The sequence below is a fragment of the Mytilus galloprovincialis genome, chromosome 2 (genome assembly GCF_965363235.1).
Source record: "Mytilus galloprovincialis chromosome 2, xbMytGall1.hap1.1, whole genome shotgun sequence".
Classification (NCBI taxonomy): Eukaryota; Metazoa; Mollusca; class Bivalvia; order Mytilida; family Mytilidae; genus Mytilus; species Mytilus galloprovincialis.
Genome location: NC_134839.1, coordinates 18200260 through 18221365, shown reverse-complemented (window position 1 = coordinate 18221365; position 21106 = coordinate 18200260). Strand labels below are relative to the sequence as shown.

The 21106-nt window shown below is 32.5% G+C and overlaps 1 long non-coding RNA gene across 1 annotated transcript; it reads right to left on the bottom strand.

The window, feature by feature from the left end:
• Positions 1–4494: 4494 nt before the first annotated feature.
• LOC143063036 (uncharacterized) lies at positions 4495–19912 on the bottom strand. The gene is made up of 4 exons (XR_012974928.1): positions 19815–19912; positions 8725–8862; positions 6388–6438; positions 4495–5018 (listed from the first exon to the last, which is right to left on the bottom strand). It is a non-coding gene; the product is annotated as an uncharacterized LOC143063036 (long non-coding RNA).
• Between the last annotated feature and the right edge of the window lie 1194 nt (positions 19913–21106).

Here is a 21106-nt window from a genome sequence, read left to right as displayed (position 1 = left end):
AGCAGAAGGTCACCAACAGGTCTTCAATGTAGCGAGAAATTCCCGCACCCGGAGGCGTCCTTCAGCTGGCTCCTAAACAAATATATACTAGTCCAGTGATAATGAACGCCATACTAATTTCCGAATTGTACACAAGAAACTAATATTAAAATAATACAAGACTAACAAAGGCCAGAGGCTCCTGACTTGGGAAAGGCGCAAAAATGCGGCGGGGTTAAACATGTTTGTGAGTTCTCAAACCTCCCTTATACCTCTAACCAATGTAGAAAAGTAAACGCATAACAATACGCACATTAAAATTCAGTTCAAGAGAAGTCCGAGTCTGATGTCAGAAGATGTAACCAAAGAAAATAAACAAAATGACAATAATACATAAATATCAACAGACTACTAGCAGTTAACTGACATGCCAGCTCCAGACTTCAATTAAACTGACTGAAAGATTATGATTTCATCATATGAACATCAGGCACAATCCTTCCCGTTAGGGGTTTAGCATCATATCATCATAACATATATGAGAAGAACATAACCCGTGTCATGCTAACAACTGTTTTTAGAACAAATGTTCAACGCCCAGCGACGAATATTTCACGCACAGAAGTCAGTAGTAAAATTAGTTAGAAGTTCAACTTGATACGTGTACATTTGTCATGATACATATGAATAAACTTTAAAAAAATATATGACTAAACTTTGTAATTTGTTAAAACGTACAAGATACAAGATTTGAAGAAGTTTTCAATATATTTTTCTGTTTGTTTGCATTCAGTTATTCTATCAGTAATCATAGAAATGGATGTAGCATTAACAGATTTGCTTGACTAAAAATTAATTTAGCGTCTGTCCGATGTTCAGATTTATAACATATTTTACAATGAAATGAAGAAAATATCTTAATTGCTTATAACACTCTGTTAAATGTTTCGATGAATGATGATACTTTATAAACTATAACCTGTCGATCTTAAATGATCTTGAAGTTTGGTGTGCGAACACCAGCTGACATATGATTTACCCCTATAATGTTGGACTTTTCAATACCATGTTGAAAAAGGGTCAAGTGCTATATGGACAACTGATATAACTGTCGCATAATTGATTAAAAATTACTCCCCAACTTGGAACAAGTGTACCTGCTATTCAAAAAAGGAACACAGTGTGAAACGGCGTATTAAATTGAAGCAATATCGGTTATTCTGAAGACAAATCCTTTCTTGATTTAAATCAATACGACTGAGAGAACAGACTTTCGTGTAACTGTATATTAACTCCTTAAGATTTAACCTAATTTATATAATAATTGAGATATAAGTTATGCCAAAACGAATAAAGATAACTACAATTATATTTTGAGCTTGCGTACCTGTTAATTTCAGGCTTTTCATGGGAATATTAAGTGAATCTCCAAGTGTATAAAGTATACGCTATAAAAAATCTGATAAAAGAATGCGATGCTTAAAGATTATATGGTTAAGATTATGAGAAATTTTAATTTATTGTAATGGGAAAGTTTAATTTCTTGTAATATAGGGTTTCAGAAAATGAGTGTAAAATCCATTAACATGTAATATGGTTAAGATTATAAGAAGGTATAAATTATTGTAATAAAGGGTTTTCAGAATTTATGGATAAATATTGGCAAGAATTTGTATAAACCGCAAAATCCTTCTCACTATACAAATCCTTAACACTGTGTATCTCTCAAATAAACCTATTGTAAAATACGTTCATGCTTCAAAAAATCTACTACAATATAAATTGCACTACAACATTAGAAAGTTAACATTATGCCAAAAGATTATTACATTTCGGTTAGGAGTTTTAGAGTAGATGGTGATAATTACAACGAGTAATATAATGAGCAGATACATGTCCTACAAAAGTAAACACAAAGACAACTTGAAGATAAAAATACAGATAAAGAACTAACGGTTTATGTTTTGTGGGTGGTGCCAACATAAACGATACGATAGTTTGTGCAGATTCACAAATTCTGACCATAATCCTGCAATTTGTATTATATCAAATGTACACAAAGGATTGTAGGTGTTGTTTCTCGAATTAAGCTCATCCTGCCTACTGAACAAATTCTGACCATTATCCTGCAATTTGTATTATATCAAATGTACACAAAGGATTGTAGGTGTTGTTTCTCGAATTCAAGCACATACTGCCTACTGTATAAATGTACATTGATAGATTTCAGTTATACCTTAGTATCAATATAGCTCCTGTAGTCGGTAAACTCCCAAACGTGATCATTTACAATAAAGGTTGTGGTTATCCATGTGAAATTGTTTAACATATAATCCCTTATTCTAATGATTTTGTATTATCATTGTGGCATATATCAAACTCATTCCTTCAGTGTATACATTCAAGTTTGTGGTTATATGTTTTTTGTCGAGCCTTCGACTTTAGTCGAAAAAGCGAGACTAAGCGATCCTACATTCTGTCCTCGGCGTCGTCGTCGGCGGCGTCCACAAATATTCACTCTGTGGTTAAAGTTTTTGAAATTTTAATAACTTTCTTAAACTATACTGGATTTCTACCAAACTTGGACAGAAGCTTGTTTGTGATCACAAGATAGTATCCAGAAGTATATTTTGTAAAAAAATAAATTCATTTTTTCCGTATTTTACTTTTAAATGGACTTAGTTTTTCTGTGGCGAAACATTACATTCACTCTGTGGTTAAAGTTTTTAAAATTTTAATAACTTTCTTAAACTATCCTGGGTTTGTACTAAACTTGGACATAAGCTTATTTATGTTTATAAGATAGTATCCAGAAGTAAATTTTGTAAAAAGATAACTCCATTTTTTCTGTATTTTTCTTTTAAATGGATTTAGATTTTCTTCCAGTTAACATTACATACAGTCTGCAGTTAAATTTTTCTTATTAGATTCATTAACTATCCTAGATATTTACCAAACTTGGACAGAAGGTTCTTACAATCATAAGATAGTATCAAGAGGAATATTTTTATTGATTTTTTTCCTCATTGTTGTTGAGCCTGCGATTTACAGCAAAAGTAGGCGAGACACTGGGTTCCGCGGAACCCTTAGAAATTTTTTTTATTAAGTTAACCCATTTTAATTCATATTTCATAGTGAGTCTTTCTATGTTGTGATGTCACACTGTTGTTCTGTTAAGGGTTAAGCTTGGTACCTATCAAAAAAATTAATTCCGCTGCATTTGTTATTCGCCTGTCCTCATTAGGTACCTGATGTTCAGTGGTTGTTGTTTGTTGACGTGGTTCATAAGTGTTTCTCGTTTTTTTCATTTAGATAAATTCGTTTGTGTTCCCGTTTGAATGGTTCACAATAGTTTGGGCCCTATATAGCTTGCCGTTCGGTGTGAGCAAAAACTCTGTGTTGAAAACCGAACTTTGACTTAAACATGTTATAATTGGTTACTTTTACAACTTGGGACTTGGATGAAGATTTGTCTAATATCACATCTTGTTATATCTATATATGAAGGATTGTAGATGTTCCTTCTCAAATATCAACACTTACATCCTCCTTATTATAAAAAAAGAAGATATGGTATTGATTGCCAATGAGACAACTCTCCACAAGAGACCAAATCGACACAGAAAATAACAACTAAAGGTCACCATACGGCCTTCAACTATGAGCACAAACCACAGCTTTATAATTTTCCTGGAAATATTTCATATTCATGTTTTTTTTACATGCCTTGTAGTCAGTAAAATACAAAATGTGTTTGAAGGATTGTAGATGATCTATCTCAAATATGAACGCTTGCAGCCTACTGCATAAATGTTGATGGAAAGATTTGATCCTTACTAATGTACCTAAGATTTTCTATTTATGAGTTTGACTGTTCCTCTTGTATATTTCGTTCCTCTTTAATATATATCTTGCAGTTGGGAAAATACCAAATATGTATGAACCATTGTAGATTTTCCCTCTCAAATATCAACACTTGCAGCCTACTGTATAAATGTTTGTGGAAAGATTTCATGTACCTATATATCCCTTGCAGTGAGTAAAATATCAAATGTGTATGAAGCATTGTAGATGTCCTCAAAGTTTGACACTTGCAGCCTACTGAATAAATTTTCATGGAGAATTTCAACACATACAGCCTACTCTATAAGTGTCTTTTGGATATATTTCACTCTGACTAAAGTACCTATGCATGTCTAACCACACATCTTCCTATATCTACTAACAGTCGATAACATATAAAATGTGCATAAAAGATTGTAGATGTTCCCTCTGGAATAATCTGAATATTTTAGGAAACCACTGACTCTATTTTATGAGCTTCATATACAATTATTTCAAGATTTTCCAAGTCTCCCTATCATAAGACTGTTTACATTTTCTTATCATCATCATAGACACAATATTTATTTCTTGTCAATAAAGAGATGAGGAATTTCATTATATATACAGAAAAGCAATCATATAGGATTGTTGCTGGAAAATTGTCACATTGATACAAAGTAAAAGTTATAATAAAATTTTAGAACTTTTTATTTCATGAAAATCAAACCTAAATAACATAGAATGAAAGATCCACTAAACTCAATACATTGTAGAATTCTAAATATTCAAATACATAAATGCATGAACAACGTATACACATTCTTAACTACACAATAAAACTGCTTTGATTTGATTTTAAACAGCCAAGAATCTGTTTACTTTCACCTTTTAGATAACATTTTATACATAGAACATAAAATGTATTCATGTAAATGAATTCTATGTTTGTTTCTTTAATGATAACCATTTTCCGAGTAGTAAAAAGTTCATCTTAAATGCATTTTAAATCATTGCACGTCTTCAATATATAAGAACACAGTTCAGTTGTCCTCCACATTGCAGATATTTTATCCAAGAACAAATTACAATATTCATTAATTATAACAAAAACACAAAAAAGATCTAAGCACAGTAAAATAGTCTCCCCTGTTCTGTAAAGAATTCTTGTTCGTATTCTTTCTTAATTGTGTGGCCGGCACTAAATCTTGTTTAACCTACAAAATAATATATGGTTCAGTTGAATATATAATTAGTCCAATACAATACAGAATTTCAATGCCTCAAACAGTTGTTATTTATTTTCCATCTAAGAATAAAGCGTGTTTCATCAGTGCAAAAACAGAACATAATCCCAAGATTGTATCAAATTGTAAAATTTGTAATGCAGAAATACAATTCATTTGTGAGACCAATCATTTAAATGAAAAGTTAAAATTATTTTTTTCTTTAGTAATGACTTTACACAGAACCATGACTCAAATGATTTACCTTTTTGTTTTATGAAATGACAATGTGAGAGAAAACAAGGCTTCATCATAACTATTTCTTTTTATCAAGTATTGGTAATAAGAATGTGTTGGTGAATATGTAAACTGTGATGATTAAAATATATAGTGTTGTGATAGACAAACATACCGAAGTGATAGACATACATAGTGTGGTGATAGGTAAACAAAGCATGGTGATAGGTAAACAAAGCATGGTGATAGACAATAGTGTGGTGATAGACAAACATACTAAGTGATAGACAAACAAATTGTGGTGATAGACAAACATAGCGTGGTGACAGACAACACATAGTGTCGTGATAGACAATAGTGTGGTGATAGACAAAAATATTGTGGTGATAAATACACAGACTGTGGTGAATGACTTATGTAGTGTGGTGATTGATTATGTGTGGAGGTAGATATATTATATGTGGCCATAATTATACTATGTGTTGCAGTAGATACATAATATGTGGTGGTATATACATTATGTGTGTGCCAGCAGAAGTATCATGTAGACATAGTTACAAGTACAATAACACTGAAACAATATATTTTTAAGGTTTACTCATCTTGAATGATAGAATCTTTGACTGACAGTTAGTATACCATATTTGCTACTTTTATTGAAAAGATATCTGACATGATATTTACATAAAATATTGCACGATATGTTGGAGCAGTTATTCTTTAAAAAACATTTCTTTTAAATTATTTCATTTCAACCAGGATTGTTTAATTGCTTATTAACTCTTTACATACATATGTAAAGAGTAAAGTGTCGGTGTTGACATTAATATCAATTATTTGGTCATTTTTTATAAATTTCCTGTTTACAAAACTTTGAATTTTTCGAAAAACTAAGAATTTTCTTATCCCAGGCATAAATTACCTTAGTCGTATTTGGCACAACTTTTGGAATATTGGATCCTCAATGCTCTTCAACTTTGTATTTGTTTGATTTTTAACTCTTTTGATATGAGCGTCACTGATGAGTCTTATGTAGAAACGAAACTTGCGTCTGGCGTACTAAATTATAATCCTGGTACCTTTGATAACTATGAGTAATACTTTTAATTTTAATGAAGATTACCTTTTCCTTTTTCTTCTATGTTCTATCTTTCAAAAATCTAGTTTCACTTTTCTGAAGAAAAAAAAAATAATAACAATTGAGTCATTTTTAGTTTAAAATCTGAATAAACATAAACAGATTTCTGTACAGAAAGGTGGATTATTATCATGCTTATATCTACTTTTAAAATGATATAAATAGGGCTTTGAAAGGTATACCCAGTGGTGTGATAGAAATAATATATAGATTGAGGTGAAAATATACAGTGAGGTGATTGATTAATAAAGTAAAGGTGTTTAATATGTAGAAATATACATAGAGACTGTGGGGGGTAGATATAGAGAAGGGGTAATAGAAATAGAGAGTGTGTGGTGATTGATATATAAAGTGAGGTGATGGATAAATAAAATGAGGTGATAGGTGTTTATGATGTTGTCATAAACATAGAGACATTGGGGATAGATATTGAGAGTATGGGGATAGATATTGAGAGTGTGTGGTGATTGATATATAAAGTGAGGTGATGGATAAATAAAATGAGGTGATAGGTGTTTATGATGTGGTCATAAACATAGAGACAATGGGAATAGATATTGAGAGTATGGGGATAGATATAGAGAGTGTGTGGTGATTGATATATAAAATCAGATGATGGATAAATAAAGTAAAGTGATTGGTGTTTGTTATTTGGTCATGAACATAGAGACTATGGGGATAGATATTGAGAGTTTGGGGATAAATATAGAGAGTGTGTGGTGATTGATATATAAAGTGAGGTGATGGATAAATAAAATGAGGTGATAGGTGTTTATTGTGAGGTCATAAACATAGAGACTGTGGGGATAGATATTGAAAGTATTGGGATAGAAATAGAGAGTGTGTGGTGATCATTATATTAAGTGAGGTGATGAATAAATAAAGTAAGGTGATAGGTGTTTAAAATGTGGTCATAAACATAGAGACTGTGGGGATATATATTGAGAGTATGGGGATAGATATAGAGAGTGTGTGGTGATTGATATATAAAATTAGATGATGGATAAATAAAGTAAAGTGATTGGTGTTTGTTATTTGGTCATAAACATAGAGACTATGGGGGTAGATATTGAGAGTTTGGGGATAGATATAGAGAGTGTGTGGTGATTCATGTATAAAGTGAGGTGATTGATTAAAAAAAGTAAGGTGGTAGGTGTTTATGATGTGGTCATAAACATAGAGACTGTGGGAATACATATCGAGAGTATGGGGATATATATAGTAAGTGTGTGGTGATCAATATATAAAGGGAGGTGATGGATAAATAAAGAAGTAAGGTGATAGGTGTTGATAATGTGGTCAAAAACATAGAGACTGTGGGTATAGATATTGACAGTGTGGTGAGTGACACAGAGATTATGGGGATATATATAAAGAGTGTGTTGATTGATATATAAAGTGAGGTTATTGATAAGTAAAGTGTGGTGATAGGTGTTTATTATATGAAGATATACAGAGAGACTTTTGGGGTACACAAAAAAGAGTGGGGGATAGATATAGAGAGTGTGTGAGTGGTGATTGATACATATAGTGAGGTGATTGATAAATAAAGTAAGATGATAGTTGTTTATTTTGTGGAAATATACATAGAGACTTTTAGGGCGAATATAGAGAGTTGTGGATATATATAGAGTGTGGTGATTGATACATAAAGTGAGGTGATTGATAAATAAAGTTAGGTGATAGGTGTTTATTATGTGGAGTTATACAGAGAGACTTTTGGGGTATACAAAAAAGAGTGGGGGATAGATATAGAGAGTGTGTGAGTGGTGATTGATACATATAGTGAGGTGATTGATAAATAAAGTAAAATGATAGGTGTTTATTTTGTGGAGATATACAGAGAGACTTTTGGGGCGGATACAGAGAGTTGGGGATATATATAGAGAGTGGGGTGATTAATATATGAAGTGAGGTGATTGATAAATAAAGTAAGGGGGTAGCGTTTGTATTATCCCGAGATATGCATAGAGAATATTATGATACTATTATGATATATACATAATGACTGTTGGCATTGGTATGGAGAGTGTAGTGATAGACAATCATAGTATGGGGATAGCTATTAAGACTGTAGTGATAGATAATCATAGAATGGGGATAGCTATTGAGACTAGTGATAGATAATCATTGTATGGGGATAGCTATTGAGACTGTAGTGATAGATAATCATAGTATGGGGGTCCCTATTGAGACTGTTGTGATATATATGAAGAATGTGGTGCTAAATACAGCGACTGTAGCAATGGAAGAATATATAATTTATAAAGCACCACACTGTATATATCTTTTTTCAAGTATTATTTTCTAAAAATACTTTACCATCACTATTTCTGAGTGCTGCTTGGTTGTAAATCATTTAACTATTCTTGTTATTTCACTTAAAATTAGATGAACCATTTCCTTTTTTCCATTTTCACCAATGACCTCTAAATCCCTGCAAAATGTTGTTTGGTATTTCTGCAAGAAGAACACAAATATAAATAATGAATTTGATAATTGCTACATAACAAGTATACAAGCTTATACAAACATATCTCAGTGGACATTGCATATCTGCATATCTCATTCCACTGCAAATTATACAATGACCAGTACATTTCTCTGACTTAGAGAAAATACAACAAGTTATAGTATACAGTCTTGTGAAAAATAGATAAAGAATGATGATAGATATAATCATTGTGTTACTATAAATATGATATGATGGTGATAAATATATATAGATAGGTGATAAGTGTGGACTTAGTTATAGTGGGATTATGTGTATATCCCGTACGAAATTATAAGGCGTATTACGCCTGGAAATAAGGCGTAAACCAGGCGTAAGTGGTAGTTACGTGTCTAGATCCAAGCGTAAGGGAGCAGGAAACGTAAATTTGTAGTCCTTACGGGCGTAGAAAAAAGCAGTTAACCTGGCGTAAATTTAAATAAGCAAGGCGTAAGTTTTCTTACGGGCGTAAATTGAAATAGGCAAGACGTAAATTTTCTTACGGGCGTAAAACTGTTGGTATGGCGTAAATAGAAATACCCATAATGCTTTGTTTAAAGGATTATGGGAATTTTTTTTCAAAATTTGGCTCTTTGGTTTTAGTTTGTAAAGGTTGGACACATGGCAGCTTCATATATTCAGGGATAATTTGCTTGTTTTGTGCTTTTTGGAAGAATCTGAAATTGGAAATACTGAATCTAATAAATAAATGAAAATTGTGAAATAAAAGGAAAGTAGTTATACATGGTAAATAATAATAATGTGAGTATAACTAAGTTATTTAAAAGTATTATGTTCTATCAGAATTTTTGAAATCCCAAAACCTTTATCCTTGGATAATAACATTAAAATCTTTTACTTTAAGTTAAATTGCAGTATTATCATTTATGAATTAGTTCAAAAGACAATAATTTTCATAAACAACTTACATTGTAGTTAAAATGCTATTTCAAGAAAAAATAGTTGTTATAATTCTGATTTAAACTTAAACTTATTTGAGCCATTGTCTGCATAAAATGTATTTATTTCTATATTAGCTTCTTCAATGGTTAATATTTCAAGTTTTTTGTCAAACAATAAGAAATAAAAGCAACAGTACAGAAGTTTGTATCAATACACAAAAGTACACAGCTAAGGGTTAATACACTGAACTAAAATAAGTGTAGTATTATGTAAGGATATTACGCCTGGTTTATTTATTGACCAGGCGTACTCATTTGCATATTACGCCTATTTTTTTGTGAACCAGGCGTACTCATTTAAATATTACGCCTAATTTTACGCCTGGTTTACGCCTTAGTTACGCCTAATTTACGCCTGGTTTACGCCTGGTTGACGCCTGGTTGATGCCTGGTTGACGCCTGGACATGCATTCAGTAAACACTGCAATGCCGCCAGGATAAAGTATGATTTTTACGCCTGGTTTCCGTGTCATATACGGGCGTCACAGTTCGTACAGGTTACAGTGAGGTAAAGGGTCCACAGAATAGTATTAAGATATATACAGTGTGATGATATATAAACAAAAGGATGATATATATATATATATATATATATAAACGAGTCTAAATTGAAAACTACGTTCAAACCTATGATTGCGTTGGATAAAAACCGCAATTTTTATACGTGTGCATGTCAAACAAATTTCGTTGTAGAAGGGTCTAAAAACAGCACAAACAACATTTTCCAAAAGACCAACAAAGTGAAAAAGTATTTTTAAACAAAACGCATTTGACTAACAGGTCGAACAACTGATGTTCTTTAACCCTGCTGATATATATATATATAAGTACGTCTGAGTCAGTGACAACTTTCCAACAGATTAATCCATCGGATCGCCATCAATGATGGTGATACATGGCTGTGTACATAATGTATATACAACTCATCTAAACATCAATCCAACAATGTTAGATCTGTAAAATATATATATATACTATGTGGTGACATATATATCAATGATGTTGTGATTGATTTAAACAGTGCAGTTAGTTAAAAGATACATACATGACATATGTGGAGGGGATACATATATAAAATATGGTGAAAAAATATCAACAGTGAGGTCAATAAAATATTTTCAGGGATGTCATATATACACCTGGAAAAATGTATTGCAACACCAAATTAAAATTCAAATTAAAAAAACACTTTTTATTTTTTTGTGATATAATTTGGTAAAATAGAATTAGTTAAACATTATTTAAGTATCACTTGAGTTAAATCAATAAATATCGACTCGATAAGGTCTTATCTGCACATGCAGCTACTGTACCCGTAAACACCAAAACAGGTGTTTTAATCCTCATTGTTTTCAACACTTTAAATAACCAAGTTTTTGAAGTTATGTGATTGACACCTTGTAATGGGTCCTCAACAACTCTTAACTGCAGCAAGATGGCATATTATCAGCATGAGCAAAGCAGGGTAGTCGCTGTAACAACTGCAGCGGCGTAGCCAGGGTTGAAATGATGTGGATGCCAGACTGTCGCCGAGCGTAGCGAGGCGAAAAAATTTTGGAGATCTTTTTATGCAGAAAATTATATATTTCTTTCGGACATTTACTATTTGCACATGTACACCCCCAGAATCCGACTCTTGTTAGATTTTTTATGTAATTTCAAAATACCCATCCATTCATATATTTCCAACATAATTTTATTGTTTTCTCAAAACTACCATCATTCTCTTCATAAACATGATAAATATTTGATGTTAAAGTTTCCACCAAATCTTATATTTGACTACTCAAAAACGGACCCATTACAGCCGGAACTTCGGAACATAGTGATTAATCTTTCGCTTAACGCGTTACAGGGGACATGGAAATATCGGGCGTCCGTCCCTCCGTCTGTTCGGTCTTGTTGGCACTCGCATGTGTATAATTCTTGCCAGATTTTTATGAAACTTAAATCATCAGCAATGTCTTTGACACTATCAAAAATAAGTCCTGATCAAATATTTTTAACCGGTTATGCCCCTTTGAAATAAAAAAATATAATGGAAATCCCATTGCATTTGCTCTGAAGCTTTAATTTCTCTTTAGATATTATTTTTAGTTATTGGCCTTGCTTCTTGGATAGATAAAAAAAATGCAATATGGGGAGCATTGGCTCTTCTTTTATTGAAAAATTATTATTTGTATCTAGATGGAAACGCGGGGTATATATAAGCCCATGAATGATCACACTCTATTACAAATTCACGTTTTTATTACGTCGTCTTGGATATCAGGATATAAATGGTGGTTTAGTTGTTAGTAACGTTGCTACGTCAGATGTAGGAACCATCTCTCCGCTTGGCCTAATTTCAGATGAGACGTCTCCGCGGGTCTGCCTGTCATCATCCTCTGTCTAGGCTTGCCGTAGCTAACGACATAGACTTTTCACCAAAAAAGTCAGAAAGTCAGAACACTTTTCTGCGATTGATACATCTTGTTTACATAAACTAATTGATCATACATAAAAGACCGCGCATACTGCTTTAGAAATGATTGGACGTTATCCTCATATTTCCATTCTTGTTACATTTGGATATGATACGAGTTTAACTCCTACGAACACATTTTTTTTAACCTTTTTTTTTTGTTGATCAAAATGATGTGGATGCTTGAGCATCTGAGCATACATGCAAGCTACGCCACTGAACTGCATGTATTGTTGGTCATCACCATTCCACTTAAAGTCGTTTTGAGTATAAAAATCAGGCAACAACATTGTTAAAGACCTTCCGAGATAAAGAAGACCCCCTATACCATTTGCTAGGAAAAATTAGGCACAATGAAGGTTGGTCAGAAGGAAACCCATTGCATACAATACAATCCTAAAAAGAGAGTGGTGGGTATACAGGAGCCTTTTAACAAGAACTGTTCGAGATCGACTCATCGCTACTGGTTATCGTGCGATAAGACCATTTCGGATACCTTTGCTTACGAACAGGCACACAGTTTTCCGTATCCAATGTAGTGCAGAGCTCGCCAAAATTAAAAATTAGCATCGTGGGGGATGATCCATTGTTCCTATAGAATTCGGTTCATCTTCCTTGGCCCGATCGTAGCCCGGATTTGAACCATACCGAGCATATATGGGACACTATTGGGCGTTAAGTGGGCGAAAGGACACCACAGTTCAAACACATCATGAAATAAACAATGCCTTTCATCAGAAATGGTTGCTGCTACCTTAGAAACAAATTAGTCGATTTATGGCAGGAATCAGAAGACGTTATGATGCGGTTATCCGTTTGAATGGAGGCTGCGCACAAAGTACTAATTCTTTGGCGTATAACAATCACTCATGATGTGAACAGTCATCGGAAGATTAATTTTAAAATGTCTGACATTGTAATGTTCGACTACAGTAATAGTTGTAAAATGCATTTTTTTGTACAAAAAACACTTCATTTTGTTATCAAAATTGTGGTTAAATAAATTATTTTTTTTAAAAACTTTTTTTGTTCGTTTAAATGCCAATGTTATCATAAACTATGTTTCAATAATATTATACAAATATTTTACTATATTTCATCCAAAAAAAGAGGTTGATTTTTCAAGTTTTAAAAAATCAAGGTGTTGCAATACTTTTTTCCATGTGTATATATATAAAATGAGGAAATAGATATATAAATTTAATAGACAGATATATAAAGTGAGATGATAGATATACAAATTGTGGTAACAGATACACAGTGTGGTGATATATGTATAAAATGTAGTGATAGATGTACAGTGTATTGATAGATATATTAAATAAGATGATAGATATATAAACTGAGATGGTGTATCAATTAAATGAGGTCTTTCTTATATAGAATGAAGTGATAGATATACAAAGTGTGGTGACATATATACAGTGTGGTGATAGATATATAAAGTGTTGTCACATATGATCAGGTAGGTGATAGATGTATAAAGTGTGATGATAGATATATAAAGTTTGATGATAGATATATAAAGTGTGGTGATAGATACATAAGTTGTTTTGACATATGATGAGTTAGGTGAAAGTTGTATATAGTGTGGTGATAAATATATACAGTGTGATGATAGATATATAAAGTAAGGTGATTAATGACAGAGTGATTATTATACAGTGTGATAATTGATGACACAGAGTGGTAATATATATATATACAGTGAAGTGATTGATGATACAGAGTGTTGAAAGGTAATACACTGTGGTGATACATATAAAGGGTAGGGTGATTGATGATACAGAGTGGTGAAAGATATATACACTATGAGGATTGATGAAACAGAGTGGTGATAGATACATACAGAGAGGTGATAGCTATATACAGTGTGGTAATTGGTGATACAGAGTGGGGATAGATGTCTAGTGTGGTAATAGAGATAAACAATATGGTGACTGATGATACAGAGTGGTGAAAGATATATACACTGTGACGATTGATGATACAGAGTGGTGATAGATACATACAGAGAGGTGATAGCTATATACAGTGTGGTAATTGGTGATACAGAGTGGGGATAGATGTCTAGTGTGGTGATAGAGATAAACAATATGGTGACTGATGATACAGAGTGGTGAAAGATCTATACAGAGAGGTGATAGCTATATACAGTGTGGTAATTGGTGATACAGAGTGGGGATAGATGTCTAGTGTGGTGATAGAGATAAACAATATGGTGACTGATACTACAGAGTGGTGAAAGATATATACAGAGAGGTGATAGCTATATACAGTGTGGTAATTGGTGATACAGAGTGGGGATAGATGTCTAGTGTGGTGATAGAGATAAACAATATGGTGACTGATGATACAGAGTGGTGAAAAATATATTCAGTTTGGTGATTGATGATACAGAGTGGTGATAGATATATACAGTAAGGTTATTAATTATACAGAGTGGTGATAGATATGTAGAGTGTGGTCATAGATATCTATTCCTCAATTTGGTGTCCTACAGATACAGTCCTACATATATCGCTAGGCTGTATTTATATACTATCCAGATATCAGTCATGTGGTGTGCTTTAATATGTTCTGTTTGTTTTTCAAATATCTCTATATAGCAATAAGAATCCCACCCATTTTCTGAAAAGATACACACACAAACACCAGTCTTTTCTACGATGACAATAATAGTTTTCAAAATTGAAATGTGCATGATTGTGCAACAAAATCAACCATGTTGAAAAACAAATAGTTACAATGATAGGTGCCGAACTGAATCATTTTTAGTTTTCATCAAACATACACAGATTGCTGCAAATATAAATCAATCGTTAGTATGCTTATATCCACTTTCAAATTGGTATAAACATGGTTTTAACAGATACACATAGAGTTGTGATAGCCTTATACAGTAAGAGAATATACCACACATATTAAGTATGGGGATAGAAAAAAATAAATTGAATTGAGGTGATATGTATATAGAAGGTGGTGATAGATAAATGAAGTGAAGATATCATGTTAGGTGATAAATATATAGACTGTGGTGATGGCTATATCATACGAGGTGATGGATATATAAATTGAGGTGATAAATAAAAAAAGTGAGGTGATAGATAAAGAAAGTGAGATGATAGATAAAGAATGTGAGGTGATAGATAAAGAAAGTAAGATTATAGATATGTAAAGTGTAGAAACAGATGTACAAAGAGAGGTGATGGATGTATAAGTGTGGTGATAGATATAGAAATGTGGTGATAGATACATAAAGTGGTGATAAGATATATAAAGTGTACTTACAAATGTCTAAAGTGAGGTGATTGATATATAAGGTGTGGTGATCGATATAGAAAGTGAGGTGATTGATATATTAGATGTGGAGGTAGATATATAAAGTGTGGTGATAGATATAGATATAGTGAGGTGATTGATATATAAAGTTTGGTGATATATATGTTAAGTATGGTGACAGATATATAAAGTGTGGTGATATATAGAGTGTAGTGATATATATATAAAGTGTGGTGACAGATATATAGAGTGTTGTTACAGATATATAAAGTGAGTAGATAGATAGATATAGATATAGATATAGTGAGGTGAGTGATATATAAAGTGTGATCATGGATATGTTAAGTGTGATCATGGATATGTTAAGTGTAGTGACAGATATATAAAGTAAGGAGACAGATATATGTAGTGTGGTGATAGATTTATAAAGTCATAAATAATGGAGTAAAATATATATCAAGTGAGGTGATAGATATATATGTAGTGAGGTGGTGGATATATAAAGTGTGGTGACAGAGTCTGGTGACAGATATATAAAGTGTGGTGACAGAGTATAGTGACTGATATATAAAGTGTGGTGACAGAGTCTGATGACAGATATATAAAGTGTGGTGACAGATATATAAGGTGTGGTGATTGATTTATGAAGTCTGGTGACAGATATATAAAGTGTGGTGATATATATATATATATATATATATAAGGTGTGGTGATGTGTATAAGGTGTGGTGATGTATATATAATGTGTGGTGACAGATGTTAAAAGCGTGGTGAAAGATTTATGAAATGTGGTGGCAGATATATAAAGTGTGGTGACATATATATAAAATATTGTGACACATATATAAAGTTTGGTGAGATATATAAAGTGTGGTAACAGATAAATAAAGTGTGGTGATGAATATATAAAGTGTGGTAACAGATAAATAAAGTGTGGTGATAGATATATAAAGTCTTGTGACAGGTATATAAGGTTTGATGACTGATACATAAGTGTTGTGATAGATTTTTAAAGCGTGGTGACAGATATGTAAAGTGTGGGTATAGATATATAAAGTCTGGTGACAGATATATAAAGTCTGGTGACAGATATATAAAGTCTGGTGACAGATATATAAAGTGTAATGATAGATATATAAAGTGAGGTGATAAATATATATTGTGAGGTGATTGATATATGAAGGGTGATGATGGATATGTTAAGTGTGGTGGCAGATATATAAAGTGTGGTGATAGATATATAAATTCTGGTGACAGATATATAGAGTGTTGTGACAGATATATAAAGTGTGGTGACAGATATATAAAGTGTTGTGGTATATATATAAAGTGTGGTGACAGATATATAAAGTGTTGTGGTATATATATAAAGTGTGGTGACAGATATATAAAGTGGGGTGATAGATAGATAGTGACATTATGGATATATAAAGTGTGGTGATGGATATGTTAAGTATAATGACAGATATATAAAGTGTGGTGACAGATATATAAAGTGTGGTGACAGATATATAAAGTATGGTGATAGATATATAAAGTGTGGTGACAGATATATAAAGTATGGTGATAGATATATAAAGTGTGGTGATAGATATATAAAGTCTTGTGACAGATATATTAAGTGGTGATAGATATATAAAGTGTGGTGAAATATATATAAAGTATGTTAATTGATATATAAAGTGTAAATATAGATATATAAAGTGAGGTGATAGATATATATAGTGAGGTGATTGATATATAGAGTGTGGTGATGGATATGTTAAGTGTTGTGACAGATATATAAGGTGTGGTGACAGATATATAAAGTGGGGTGATAGATATATAGTGACATTATGAATATATAAAGTGTGGTGATGGATATGTTAAGTATAATGACAGATATATAAAGTTTGGTGACAGATAGATAAAGTGTGGTGACAGATATATAAAGTATGGTGATAGATATATAAAGTGTGGTGACAGATATATAAAGTATGGTGATAGATTTATAAAGTGTGCTGATTGATATATAAAGTGTGCTGATTGATATAAAGTGGTGATAGATATAAAAAGTGTGGTGATGGATATGTCAAGTGTAATGACAGATATAAAAAGTGTGGTGATAGATATACAAAGAGTGGTGACAGATATATTAAGTGTGGTGACAGAAATATAAAGTATGGTGACAGATATATAAAGTGTGGTGACTGGTATATAAAGTTTGTCGACAGATATATAAAGTGTGGTAACAGATATAGAAAGTGTTGTGGCAGATATATAAAGTGTGGTGACAGAATATAAAGTCATGTGACAGATATTTAAAGTAGTGATAGATATATAAAGTGTGGTGATGGATATGTCAAGTGTAATGACAGATATATAAAGTGTGGTGATAGATATACAAAGTGTGGTGACAGATATATAAAGTGTGGTGACAGAGTCTGGTGACAGATATATATAAAGTGTGGTGACAGATATATAAAGTGTGGTGACAGATATGTAAAGTGTGGTGATAGATATATAAAGTGTGTTGATTGATATATAAAGTGTAATTATAGATATATAAAGTGAGGTGATAGATATATATAGTGAGGTGATTGATATATAAAGTGTGGTGATGGATATGTTAAGTGTGGTGACAGATATATAAGGTGTGGTGACAGATATATAAAGTGGGGTGATAGATATATAAAGACATTATGGATATATATAAAGTGTGGTGTTGGATATGTTAAGTATAATGACAGATATATGAAGTGTGGTGACAGATATATAAAGTGTGGTGACAGATATATAAAGTATGGTGATAGATATATAAAGTGTAATGAGAGATATATAAAGTGTGCTGATTGATATATGAAGTGTGGTGACAGATATATAAAGTATGGTGATAGATATATATAGTGTGGTGATAGATATATAAAGTCATGTGACAGATATTTAAAGTGGTGATAGAGATATAAAGTGTGGTGATGGATATGTCAAGTGTAATGACAGATATATAAAGTGTGGTGATAGATATACAAAGAGTGGTGACAGATATATAAAGTGTGGTGACAGAAATATAAAGTTTGGTGACAGATATATAAAGTGTGGTGACAGATATAGAAAGTTCAGTGACAGATATATAAAGTGAGGTGGCAGATATATAAAGTGTGGTGACAGAATATAAAGTGTGGTGACAGATATATAAAGTAGTGATAGACATATAAAGTGTGGAAATGGATATGTCAAGTGTAATGACAGATATATAAAGTGTGGTGATAGATATACAAAGTGTGGTGACAGATATATAAAGTGTGGTGACAGAGTCTGGTGACAGATATATATATTACGTGTGGTGACAGATATCTAAAGTCTGGTGACAGATATATAAATTGTGGTGACAGATATATAAAGTCTGGTGACAGATGTATAAAGTGTGGTGACAGATATAGAAAGTTTAGTGACAGATATAGAAAGTGTGGTGGCAGATATATAAAGTGTGGTGACAGAATATAAAGTGTGGTGACAGATATATATTAAGTGTGGTGACAGATATATAAAGTGTTGTGACGGAGTCTGGTGACATATATATATAAAGTGTGGTGACAGATATATAAAGTCTGGTGACAGGTATATAAAGTGTGGTGACGGATATATAAAATGTGCATGTGGTGACAGATATAAAAGGTGTGGTGACAGATATATAAAGTGTGGTGACAGATATATAAAGTCTGTTGACATATATATATAAAGTGTGGGGACAGATATATAAAGTATGGTGACATATATATAAAGTCTGGTGAAATATATGATAAAGCGTATATAACATGGCAAAATCCGTAACACATGCCGCATCACCCTCGACCAATATCATAAAGTGACAGAAGAGATAAATCAAGGTCCTAGATATATAGCAATTATCTATCATATTGAATACACCTTAATTATTGGTAACCCCGGTTGACCCGACTGCATAGAACTTTTGACGAATACAACAATCATTTTTCCTTTGTGGCTTCAGATATTTTTTTTTACTTCAAAATTTTACTACAACCTGTGTGATATCCAGTAATGGCGGACAAATAGTGATAAGGTGCAGTGGCGGATCCAGGGGAGAGTTCAGGGGGGTTGGACCCCCCCCCCCCTTTTTTAACGATCAATGCATTGGAATGGTGACTTATAGTTGGACCCCCCCCCCTTTTTCAAATGGCTGGATTCGCCCCTGATAAGGTGTATGAAAAATTACCATCAACATCAAACCACTCTCGTTTTACAAGATTTGTTACATTTTCACCAGTTTCAAGTTTCATGTCCTATTAACACAAACCTATCTCCACATAGAAGATTTTTTTTCAAAAAGTGAAAGTAGAAATTAACGGATCCGCCCAGTTCCGGTCGCGCATGCGCACAAATACGAGGTTACAGTCCGGGTTACAATATCTATAACCTTGTATATTATATACCTCAAATCATTGACGAGATACAGCGAGATTTCGTCGAGATTTTTCAATATGTCTAATGACACAGTTGGATATTTACCAAATTGTAACTGATAACGGCCTGTATTTTAAAAGGCACTGGCTACGGTTACATGGAAATGTAACAATAATAAAGATATTATTGTTACATTGGAGACTAATTGCCGGAATGCAAAGTTGGGTAAGGAACCGATTAATTACGAGTGTAACAATAATTATTGAGGCTACGGTTACATTGCGTTATTGTTACACGAAAAACAGCAATGTACGCTAGATTTATTAAACTTAAATCTTCTATATAGTTTTGTTGCTTAATTCATTTATGTCTACTAAATAATACTTGTTATAATAATAAATAATAAATATTATTATTCAACAAATGGTGTTTAAATAGTTTTAGGTATTAATGGATTTGATGTTCTTAAAGATACTACTTCAAATTAGTAGTGCCAAAGGCGAAAAATATTGTTTAATGGTTTGTTGTTGAAAATTCGGGCTGAGAAAACTTCACTTTTAAGTATTTAACTGCACACCTACTCGTACTACTGTCATTATACTTTGAACAAAAGATGAAGAGATTCCTATTACCAATTTTTTTTAGGTGAAAAATTTAAATCTTGCATGGGATGCGTTTGAAACGAAACTGAAACAATATCAAGACACAAATTCCATACAGCTATACAAACGCACTTACCAAAAATTGATACATCAAAAGCAAAGTTTGCTAACTGTGAACTAACACTGTGAACTTCTGTATACATGTATAAAATTGAGAATGGAAATGGAAAATGTGCCAAAGCGACAACCCGAACATAGAGCAGACAACAGCCGAAGGTCACCAATGGGTTTTCAATGTAGCGAAAAACTCCCGCACCCGTCGGAGGCGTCCTTCAGCTGGCCCCTAAACAAATATGCATACTAGTTCAGTGATAATGGACGTCACTGATACTAAACTCCGAATTCTACACAAGAAACTAACAAAAAAATCATACAAGACTAACAAAGGCCATGCAAAGACTCCTGACTTGAGAAAGACGCAAAATTGCGGCGGGGTTAAACA